Source organism: Phyllostomus discolor, chromosome 7 (assembly GCF_004126475.2).
Source record: "Phyllostomus discolor isolate MPI-MPIP mPhyDis1 chromosome 7, mPhyDis1.pri.v3, whole genome shotgun sequence".
NCBI classification, from domain to species: Eukaryota; Metazoa; Chordata; class Mammalia; order Chiroptera; family Phyllostomidae; genus Phyllostomus; species Phyllostomus discolor.
This window is the reverse complement of record NC_040909.2, coordinates 38053472-38064364: the sequence shown is the minus strand read 5'-3', so window position 1 is coordinate 38064364 and position 10893 is coordinate 38053472.

Genomic DNA, 10893 nt, shown 5'->3' with positions numbered 1-10893 from the left:
TGGGACAATCTGTGCACAGAAAGGCGGTTCTGCAGAACCGGGGACATCTGTGTCTAATGGCAACTAGAAACTGTTGTCAGACGGTATAAACCCCGGGCTGGGGGGGCAGCAGACAGGGTGAGGAGAGGGAGGAGATTTTGAATTCTGTTGCATTGTAGCACCTGACATCTGAGAGTGGACTAAAATCTCATAGCCTCCCTGTATGGTAATTACATTAATTCATTTCAAGGAAGAAACTGGTGGTCAGAGTAGCCCACAAGCTCTGCCTGCTCATACCCAGTAGAACTAATACTTGAACCAGTTTTGCCAATACTTGATGTCTCTCAGACAGCATCTCTTTCTGCATGACCCTCAGCAAGTCTCCTTCCCTCTGGGAGCCTCGGTCTCCTCATCTGTGAAATGGAGAGTGTTATTCAATGATATGAACTCTTGTGCAGTCTGTGGACATTGCAGAGAAGTAGTGGACATCGCCTTCCCCTCCTTTTGGATGTTTTTTCAGTTAAGTTTTATACTCCAAGTGGCTCCCGGGCTGTTATTGGAAAAGAGACGTGAGCTAATGGGGGAAGGCCACCAGGGGAGTCTTCTTTGGTTTCAACTAGAAAATGAAATTCACACCTGACCATAGGACACACTTGTCACTCAGGACACAGTCCAAAAAACAGCCTGCTTGAGGGTAGCTCCAGACCTTCCCCATCCCTGGGAATTCCCACAGCAGCTCAGGTGCTACTCGTCTTTGGTCCCAGGTGACAACTTAGGGCCAGGAAAGGAGATCTGCATTGGGCAAGCCTGGGCCTCAAGGTCTCATGCCTTAGGAGCCAATGTGTTTGCAACAACAGCTTCATGTGCTAAGCTTCCAGGGCGTCCACAAGCAACGCACCCAGTAACAAGCCTTTGTACATGGGGAAGCTCAACAGCACGGCTTTCTCACTGAGCATATATAATTCATTCATTCATGAGTCTTGCGGTCCAGATCAATTCACCAATCAGGAGTCATTTTTAACATAAGCAATGTTGCCTGGCAACACAATGACATTCCACCTTTATCTGTTTTCTAGGATTAACAGCGACAGTAAGTTAACCCAAGGTCTAATTTGTTCTTAAGCGAAGGTGAAGGGTTTTGTTAACCCTTCATCCGCAGATACATACTGATGTTCCTCCCTATACATGTAAACACACAAATGCACACAGAGCTTTGAATTTTAAAAGGCTAGACTTTTTGGTTTCAAATACCAAGAATTTCAAAAACTAAGATATCAGTTTGAAAAGTTGAGTTTTGAGTTTCAAACACCAGGAACTTTGAATTCCAAGGCCAAATCTGATAAGTTCCAAATGCCACTTGGATGCTCCTGAGTCTGGCCTTTTGGGTTTCAAAAATTGAAACCCTGAGTCGGAGCACAGGTTCACATTCTAATCAATAGATTCGGGGAAAACAGATGAAGAGCCAGGTGACCTGGGCCTCTGAATGGTAAAGGGCCTTCAGGATTGAGGAAGAGGGAGGAGAAGCAATGATAAGGGAGGAGGTTAGTGGCAACTAGACAAGGGGCCCAGGGTTGAGGGGCTCTGGCTGCCCTGATCCGCACCCAGTGAGGACCATCGCTCACAGCTGGAAGGACACCATCTGTGCCCTGAGGAATCTCTCAGCTCTGACTTACCCTGTCTGCACTTTCCTGCCCCATCAGAAGTGGTGAAGGTGCCTGGAGCCTGGCAAAGTGCTGATGGACTTTGAGGGAAGTCTGTGGCCTTGCACTTGGGTGGCTCTGAGCAGAGTCTACCTGTGACTTCCTTGCCAGGTGCAGCAGTGGGAAAACACAGACCCACCATGCTGGAAGTTCACACCCCATGAAGGTGAGGCCTTCTGTGTGTGTGTGTGTGTATGTCTGTGTGTGTGTGTGTGTGTGTGAGGAGAACAGGACATCCTAATGAGGAACGTGCTGATCCCAGTTTCCCTGTGTGGCTGGGGACAAGCTCACTGATTCATTCAACAAACCACCATACCTCTCTGAGCACAGGTTCTGGGGCCAGACTGCCTGGGATTCCAGTTCTTCTACTCCCTTGAGCAAACTATTTCATCTCTTTGTGCCTCAGTTTCCTCACCTATAAAATGGGTACAAAAGGAATACCCACTTCTGGGGTCATTTTGAAGCCTAAAAGAATTAGTACACCTGAAGAACTCACAAAAGTGCTACAAAACTATTAGATGTTGCACAGATGCTAGGTACTATTGTCACTGGTCTTAGATGCCTGTCTGTGCACCAGGGATGCAGGACTGAACAAACAAAGGAACAGCAGCCTCGGGGGGGCTTATGTTCTAGTGCAGGAGATGTAATAACAGACACAAAACTCATATCTTTCTTTGCAAAAAAGATAAAGCGGGATAAAGCTAACATGGTTCCTTTTCCCTCTGAGCATTTGCCCCTCTGGAGTAAATAATGACTCCCACACCACTGGAAGTGTCTAGCACAGGCCTGGAATTTAGTCGGTGCTGAGGGTGCCCTCCCCTACTTGCCTGCTCTCCTCACTGCTGCCCGGGTGCCCCACGCGAACTGCCCCTTCGTTGTTAGAGAATCAGGAGAAGCACATCGGAATCACAGATATAAAGGAATTCCCAGATGCGCTGTTCCAACAGCCAGATGTTCCCATGACTTTCTCAAGCAGATTAGTGTCCTAGCAACTGGAAAAAGGGGGAAACGGTCTGTTTCTCTCTGGGAACAGAATGGACAAAAAACATTTAACCTTCTAGGAATGTGCCATAGAGGGAAGACATTTGGTGATGAGAGCATTGTGTTTAGGACACGCCCTTCATCACTGTCACCAGGCCACTGTCCTTCTTCAATAGCCCTCAGTGGCTCCCTGTTGTCATTCAGAGCAAATAGAATGGGACTTCAATCTCCTCCTGTTCCCTCGCTAGCCTCCCAGCCCCTCTCTTCCTCGTTTTGATTTAGGGCTCCCCGTCCACCCAGCAACATGGGGATTCTCCTCGATTCCTCCCTCACTCTCACTCTTACATGCAAACCGCCAGCACGTTCTGCTGTCCCTGCCTCCGAAGCAGCTCTCCAGCCCGTTTCCTCCTGTATCAGCTATTTAGTAAACAATACTGCTACATAACAAACAAACACAGACCTTGGTGCACACAACACTGAGCACGTATTCACATGTCTACAGACCTCTGTGCATATGACAGTAAGTGTTTGTGCATCTAGGGTCAGCTAGGGACAGGCTAAGTGGCTCTGCTCATCTTGACTAGGCTCACTCATATGTCTGAGGGTTGCTGCCTGGCCATGGACCTAGGTTAGCCTCAGCCTGGGCCAACTCCCCATGTCTCTCATCCTTCACCAGGCCAGCCCAGTGGACGGTGATGGCAGAGGAACTGCAAGAGCATCCTTCAAGTGCACAGGCCCATTTTAGCCTCTGCTGGTGTCACCCCTGCTGATATCCCACTGATCTGAGCAAGTCGTCTGGCTGAGCCCAGGGTGAAGGAGCAGGGTGCTGCCATGACAAAGGGTGAGGCTACACAAGGAGAGGAGAATTAGGTGCCATCCCCCTCACCTTCTCTGCATTCCCATTGCTACTGCTTTGCCCCAGATCACTACTAGCTAAATTCTAGACCAATGCCTGGCCTCCAACTTCCACTCCTCTTTCATGCTTTCTGCTCTTCTCTTGCAGAATGGACCCCTGCAGGCCATTCCACACCCAGAATCCCAAAGGAAGCTCTAGAAACGTAAATCTGACCATGTCTCTCCTTTCCTTAAACCCTTCCATGGCTTCCTGTTGCTCTTTGAATGAAATTAAAACTTCATAGGGATAAGGCTTTATTTTTCTCATTTCCAACCACTGTCTGTTTTCCTTTGCATCTTCTAGCTGCCAGAGCCCTCACTTACTGCCTCAGAATGGCTCGGCTTATTCCTCTCTTGGGGTTTCTATACATGCTGTTCCCTGGACCCAGACAGTTCTCCCTGAACCCCTCTCAGGACTGCCTTCTCTTTGCCACTTAAATCTCAGCCTCTTCCTCCAAGAGGCCCACTCCGATTATCCTCCTGAAATCTATTCTACTTTGTCTCAGTCACAGCCTCTTTTTGCTTTCTTCTCACCACTTATCACATTTCATGTTTTTAAACTTTTCTCCCATTTTCTTCCCCCATTCCCACTAGAATGGAAGCTCCGCAAGGACAGCAGCTTTGGCCACCTTATTCACCCTTCACACCCTGCACCAACACATAGGAGATGGTTGCTGTGGACTGAATTGAATCTGTACAAAATTCATGTGTGAAGCCCTAACCCCCACTGTGATGGTGTTTGGAGGTGGGGTCTTTGGGAGGTAACTGGGTTTAGATGAGTTCATGAGGGTGGGGTGCTCATAATGGGGTTAGTGCCCTTGGAAGAAGAGGAAGAGACAGCAGAGGTCTCTCTGGGAGCCCAGAGGAAAGGCATGTGAGGATGCAGTGAGAAGGCAGCCATCTGCAAAACTAGGAGAGTGCCCTCACCACACACCGACCCGGCGGCACCTTGATCTTGGACTTGCAGTCTCTAAAACTGTGAGAAAATAAATTTTGATTGTTTAAGCCACCCAGTCTGAGGCATTTGTTATTGTAGCCCAAGCAGACAGAAACCATACTCTCAGTGAACGAAAGGCCAAATCACACGTTTCTCATTCTGCAGTCAGTGCCTTGTGCCTGTAAAGACACCAGGAGCAGCGTGGGAGTGGGGAAGGGAACAGCTGGGGTCTGGTGTCAGGCCTGTCCACGGGGGTGGGGAGCCACAGACAGGATGGTGGCTTGGGGTCTGGATAGACACATTCCCCAGCTCAACATCCAGGTTAGCCAGGGTAGATGAGTACCAGAAAGCACAGTAATTTCTGAGCCCCAATCCAGCTCCATGGACATCCATTCCACATGTCTTTGTGAAGCACCTTACTCTGTACAGGGACTGAGCTAGGTTTCGGGGACCTGGGGAGCATTGGGAAAGACATCCTTCTCTTTCATTCAGCAAACACTTGGCACCTCTTCTGCACGATCATGGGGCCAGGAGCTAGGAACACTCTTGGGGCATTTCTTTGCCTGTTCTGTTTTGTGGTGACCCATTTACCTACCTGTCTGTGTCCCTCACTGGTCCCCAGCACTTTGGGGCAGGGACCTTGTCTGAGTGATTCTGGTGCCTGAGGGCCTGGCACACAGCAGGAGTTGGAGAACAGGCTCTGACCAAAAGCGAGATGGACCCAGAACTTGTGACCTGGAGGCCAAAGCTCAGGCAGTGCCAGTCTGATCTTCAACACACAGCAGGACAAGCCTTTCCCGGGGACACAGTGAGCTCAGAGGCAGGAAGAGTACTTGGCTCATAGAGGTACTGAGTATTTTTAATTCCCTACTCCTGGAAAACTTCAACTTACCTTTTGTGACCCTGGTCAGAAACCCTCTCCTATAGGAAACTCTTCTCTCTCTCCTGTTGTAGTAGACACTGCTGGGGCTCTGCACTGATCCCCAGATCCCCATTGCCAAAACAGGGCGCCACCTCCCAGCTTCTGTGAGTGTCGGTGCCTAACAGCTCACAGCTGCACCCTTCTCCTTCAGATGGCTTTCAGCAGACAGGAGCCTCCCTGGGGAATGTCTGGGATGGAAGAACAACCTTTCAAGTATCATTCCTACTCCAGAGCTCACTGTGGAGTCTGGCAGAGGCTAGACTTTTCCGGAAACCACATCCTTGCTTGGTTTCTTCCTGCCTCCTCTTGCATCCCTCCCTCCTTTGCCCATTTCTCCTGACCTCTTCCTCAACAAACACTTGCACAGAATCCTTGTCTAAAGCTTTGCCTCTGGGAAACCTCACCTAAGATGATGGATTTTTCACTATATTATATATATCTTCTGTGAGGTAAGCGTTTTCAAGGCCTGACCTCTAAAGCCCTCTGAAACCATCCTGCCTCCCGTCGCCCTTTCCCCCAGCTTGACGTCTGTGACCACGAGGAAATGCTGGGCCACAGCGTGGAGGGAACTTGATACCTGAATCTCCGAGTGGTGAGGGGATTTTGGACTTCACGTGAGTGAGAAGTACACTTATATCATATTTGAGTCATTACATGTGTGGGGGCCTGCTCGATACGGCAGACGATGGTGCTGAAACGAACACGTTTGGGTCGCAGTCACTACTAAGCTCTGACTGACGCTGTGGGAAGACAGTGAGCTTTGTTTGGAGTTAGACAAAGTCTGCGTTTCAGCTCTGAACGCGTTACCTCTCTGAGACACGGTTTCCTCATCTGTAAAGGAAAAAGCACAAACTCTCATCTGAGGGTGATGATGAGCATTCTAGGAGACCATGCTTAGCCATGGTGCTTAGCCTGGTACAAGCTTGCCAGGGGCTTACTAAATTCCTTTGCCCAAAAGGTTCACCATGCCGTCACCCCAGGTAGGGGCATGCTGTCATACCGTGAACTAGGCATAGGCCTGGGCTTCCCCCTCAGCGTGCTGGGTAGATGGGTCTATGGCTAACTTAACATCACATGGCAACTTGACTGGCCCTGGGAATGCCAAGATATTTGGTCAAACGTTATTCTGGGTGTGTCTGTGAAGGTATTTCTGGAAAAGATAAATGTCTGAATCAGTGGACTGAGTAAAGCAGATTGCTGTCCCCAATGTGGATATGTCTCATCTAATCCATTGAGGATCAAAACAGAATAAAAGGCTGAATAAGAAAGGATGCTTTCTCTCTGCCTGACTGTCTTCGAGCTGGGACATTGGTTATTGGTCTTCTCCTGCCCTCAGGCTAGAACTTACATCATTAGCTCTCCTGGGTCTAGAATTCATATATATACACATGTACATGTGCTTCATTGCTGGCACATAGCCACATCACACAATGTCATGCATATGTGCCTCCTCCCTTTCAGCTCCCTGGGGCATGGTCATTGCCCCAAGACAGGCTTCCTCACCATCACACAAACTCCTCATTTGCCTCCCTGCCTCTGATCTTGCCTTTCCAATCCATTCTCCCCAAAGACCACAAAAATGAGGTTTCTAAAACTCAGGTCAGTTTACATTATGCTTGTACCAAAAAAGCGTCTTTTGCACACAAGTCTCAATTCCCTTGTGTGAAATGGCGGAGGGCGAGGATGACTAGACAAACCCTGTGACTCCTAGATGCTTGTTTTCACGAGTTAGAATTTGCCTCACTCCTGGGGCTGGCCCTCCAGGTCTTCATCACTTCCTGTCCCAGGATGTGTGTATGCAAATATGCTGCCCATCCAGACTTTTCTGCTCCTCTGATGCCCAGCACCCTTGACTGCCCCTGGCCATTTGCCCCTGTTGCCCATATCCTCCTGGCGGGCCTGCTCCACCTCCTGCAAAGAAATCTGTCCTCTCCTTAAAGGCCCAGCTCGTAAACCTGCTTCATAAAGCCCCACTTGAATTTCAACAGGATATGACAAGATTTCTTTCTCTCCTTTAAATTACTACTAAACTGTATGGTGGTGGGGACTGGGACTTAATACCTGTGTGTCTTGCATTGGGCATAGTCCCTGAACTTTAAAGATATTTGCCAAATGGATTCCATGTTATATTTACAGTCTTACTATTTGTTTTCTGTCTGTGCCACCTGTTTTATGTTTCATTCCCTCTTTTCCTTCTTTATTTTAGACTAATTAAGAAGCAATTTTATTTCATTTTCTCCTCCATTAATTAGTTATATATTCTCTGACCATCAACGTAGTGGTTGCCCTCAATATTACAGCATGCATCTTTGACTTACTAGAGTCCAGTGTGAGTTAGTGCCTTTCATAGTATAGAAAATACCAGGACCTCACACTATTTTAACCTTGTACTTCTCCCATTGTTGTCATGTATTTTAATGCTATTTCTGCTTTAAACCCCAGCAGGCGTTATTACAGCTTTTTTTGTACAGTCAAGTTTCATTTCACTCTACTCCAGATTTACCCTTCTTTCCTTTCTGCATGTTCATATTTCCATCTGGGATTATTCACCCTCTGCTTAGAGAACTCCCTAGAGAATTTCTTTCAGTGTGGCCTATGGGTAATATTTCTCTCAGTTTTCTGTCTTTTTTTCTGAACTTTCCTCTTTGAAGGATATTTTCCCTGAGTCAGAATTATAGGTTGGCAATTGTTTTCTTTCAGCACTTGGAAAATGTCATCCATTTTCTTCCACCTTCCAATAAGAAATTAGCTGTCAGTATTACTGTTGTTCCTCAGAAGGTAATGTGCTTTTCCCCCCTCGGACTGCTCTTAAGCATTAAAAAAATTTTTTATTGTTGTTCAGTTACAGTGGCCCTCCCTTTTCCCCCATTGCTCCCCCCTGCCCTGCCCACCCCACCTCTCACATTCAATCCTCCGTATTAAGCTTTTTTTTTTGTCTCTGGAAAAAATTTTTACAACTTTAGGCTTAGGGGCTTAGGTGTGGTTTTCCATAGATTTATTCTTTTAGGATTTGTAGCATTGATTGGAACTGTGTTTTGATGTCTTTTTTTCCAACAGTTCTGCAATGTTCTTGATCGTTACCAGAATGACTGCCTCTGTCCCATTCTGTTTTTCCTGCCCTCCCAGAATTGCAGCTCCACATGTGCGGCCATTTGTACTGTGCCCCACGTGTCTCTTTCCCATATTCTCCGCTATTTCTGCTCTTTATACTGAAGGAGCATTGGGCATATTTTATGCTGCGTCGTCCTCCAATCCACAAATCCTCTCTTCAGATGTCCACAATTATCTGTAAACCCGCCTATTGAGTTCTCGATTTCAGTGGTTGTGTTTTTCTGCTCTTGAATCTCCAACTGGTTATTTCTTATAGATTCTAGTTTTCTGGTAAAGTTCTGTATTTGTTACATTTTCTTGAACATACTGATCACAATTCTTCCAAAGTCTGTGTCTGATAAAACTAATAACTGCGTCCCCTTTGGGTTCATTTCTATTGGGTTTTTTTGTTCACTTTGGTTCTGTTTATTGGTACATCTGATAAAAATAACTTTAACTGAATGCCAGAGACCGTGCATGAAAAATTGAACAGTGCCTCTATGTTATTACCTCCCTGCAGAGGAGCCTTGCCCTTTCCAGTGACTCAGCTAGAATTAGGGTCTGTCATCTCAATCTAACCGTGGTCTGTGTAGTGATTCACATCTAGTTTGCAATTTTTGTAAGTCTTGGTCTACCCTTTATTCTGGACTATAAACCCCCAGTGGTCACAAATAAAGCCCAAGATAGTTCCTAGAGCTTATTTTCCCTGCTGAGCTTCAAACTTTAATTTTGCCTCCCAAGTTCTGTGAGATTGAAGAACACTCCACTCTGCTCTTCAGCTGCCTTCTGCTTGGCTGAAAGTTGGCGAATGTGGAGGGAAAAGCTGGAACTGAGGGCCAAGCTCTGTGCCTCTTGTCTCTTCGGCATCTTCAAGTTCTGGTGGATTTGCTAGCCCTGAACTTCAAATTTTGTCTCATCAGCCCCATGAGACTATTTAAGGCTCATTTGGCTTCTCCACCTCCCGCTCGTGCCAAGAATCAGCAAATGACCCAGGGGGAGAATGTTGGGCTCATCTCAATGAGCTTCCCATTCTGGCTAGGATCTCGATCCCTCAAGTCCTGGACGTCTGTGTAGCCCTCTGATGCATTAGCTACATATAAAATGGACTATATGTATGCCCCCTTCTAATGCTCCTTCTTAATGCCTTTGAAGAATAAAAAAAAAAAAAAAAAAACCCTGTGCAAATGTGAGTGGGTGGACAGAGATGATTTTAGGCATTTATGGCCACATCTCAAGTATGGGATCTTATTTAAAGACTTTTCTCCAGAGATTTTTAGCCCGACCCCATGGACGCTGACCTGCACTAAGGGCCAGGCAAGTGAGGCAGTTTCCTGGTGCCCCAGTCTTAGGGCATAAAACATTCCTACAGAGCTACCAAAATGGAGAAAATTATATATTTCAGATCTTGGAAGACAGTTCCCTGTGGGTTGAACAAAAATCATTCTTTACTGAGCCCTTGTCCTGGAGGAACAGTGAGACCTCTGAGAGCATGCCCACTGAATAGTCTCCCAACCAGTGAGTGGGCAGGGTCAGCCCTTGTTTTGCTGAGCAAGACGCACAGTTTTGTTGGCCAGAGCTGAACTGCAGGAGATGAGGGAAGAAACACTGACCCGCTGATCCTGCCCCTGCATTCTCCCCTCACCTTTTCCCATGCTGTGCTGGGTCTTTATCCTGAAGAGCTGTGGCTGAATTGATATTTAGAGAACAGTTCTTTCCATGCAACTCAAATGCTGGACTGCCTGGGGCTCCCACCCATGGTTCTGGCCCAGACACTAGCTGCTGATTTTTCTAAAACGGAGCTGGGGTGGGTTTCCTCCAATGTCCACTTGGGGGGGAAGTTGGCTTCTCCATGGGCTGGCTGGCGTGAGGATGAAGGTAGACTCTGGTGTCAGAGAGCTGTCTTTCCACCCAGGAATGTGATGGCCCTCCTCTGCTCTGGCTGAACCAGACAGAGAGCCTCAGTCTTGAGGAAAGAGGGACAAAAGAGGACCCTGGGCCCCAGTTCTTGCTCTGCTCCACATCACCAAGTGACCTTGGATAAATCACTGCCCCTCTCTCACCTGCATTTGTCAACAGCTGCAGAATAAGGGGGTTGGACTGAGGTTTCTTCCAGCTCTAGGCACCTGGGATGTCTTCCATCAGATGCCCTGGGCCCCTTACCTCATCTCATTACAGCTCTGCTGCAAAGTTGGGGGTTGTGAGCCCCACCTCACAGAGGGGCAAACAGAGACTCAGAGAAGTACAGGGAACTGCCTGAGGTCACGCAGCAATTAAGGTGTGTTTTGAGAATATCAGCTGTATAAGAACAAGAATATTCTCAAAGTGACTGATATACCCCTGCCCAAAATGCAGTACCTTGAACATAGTAAGCACTCAACAAATGCCTGTTG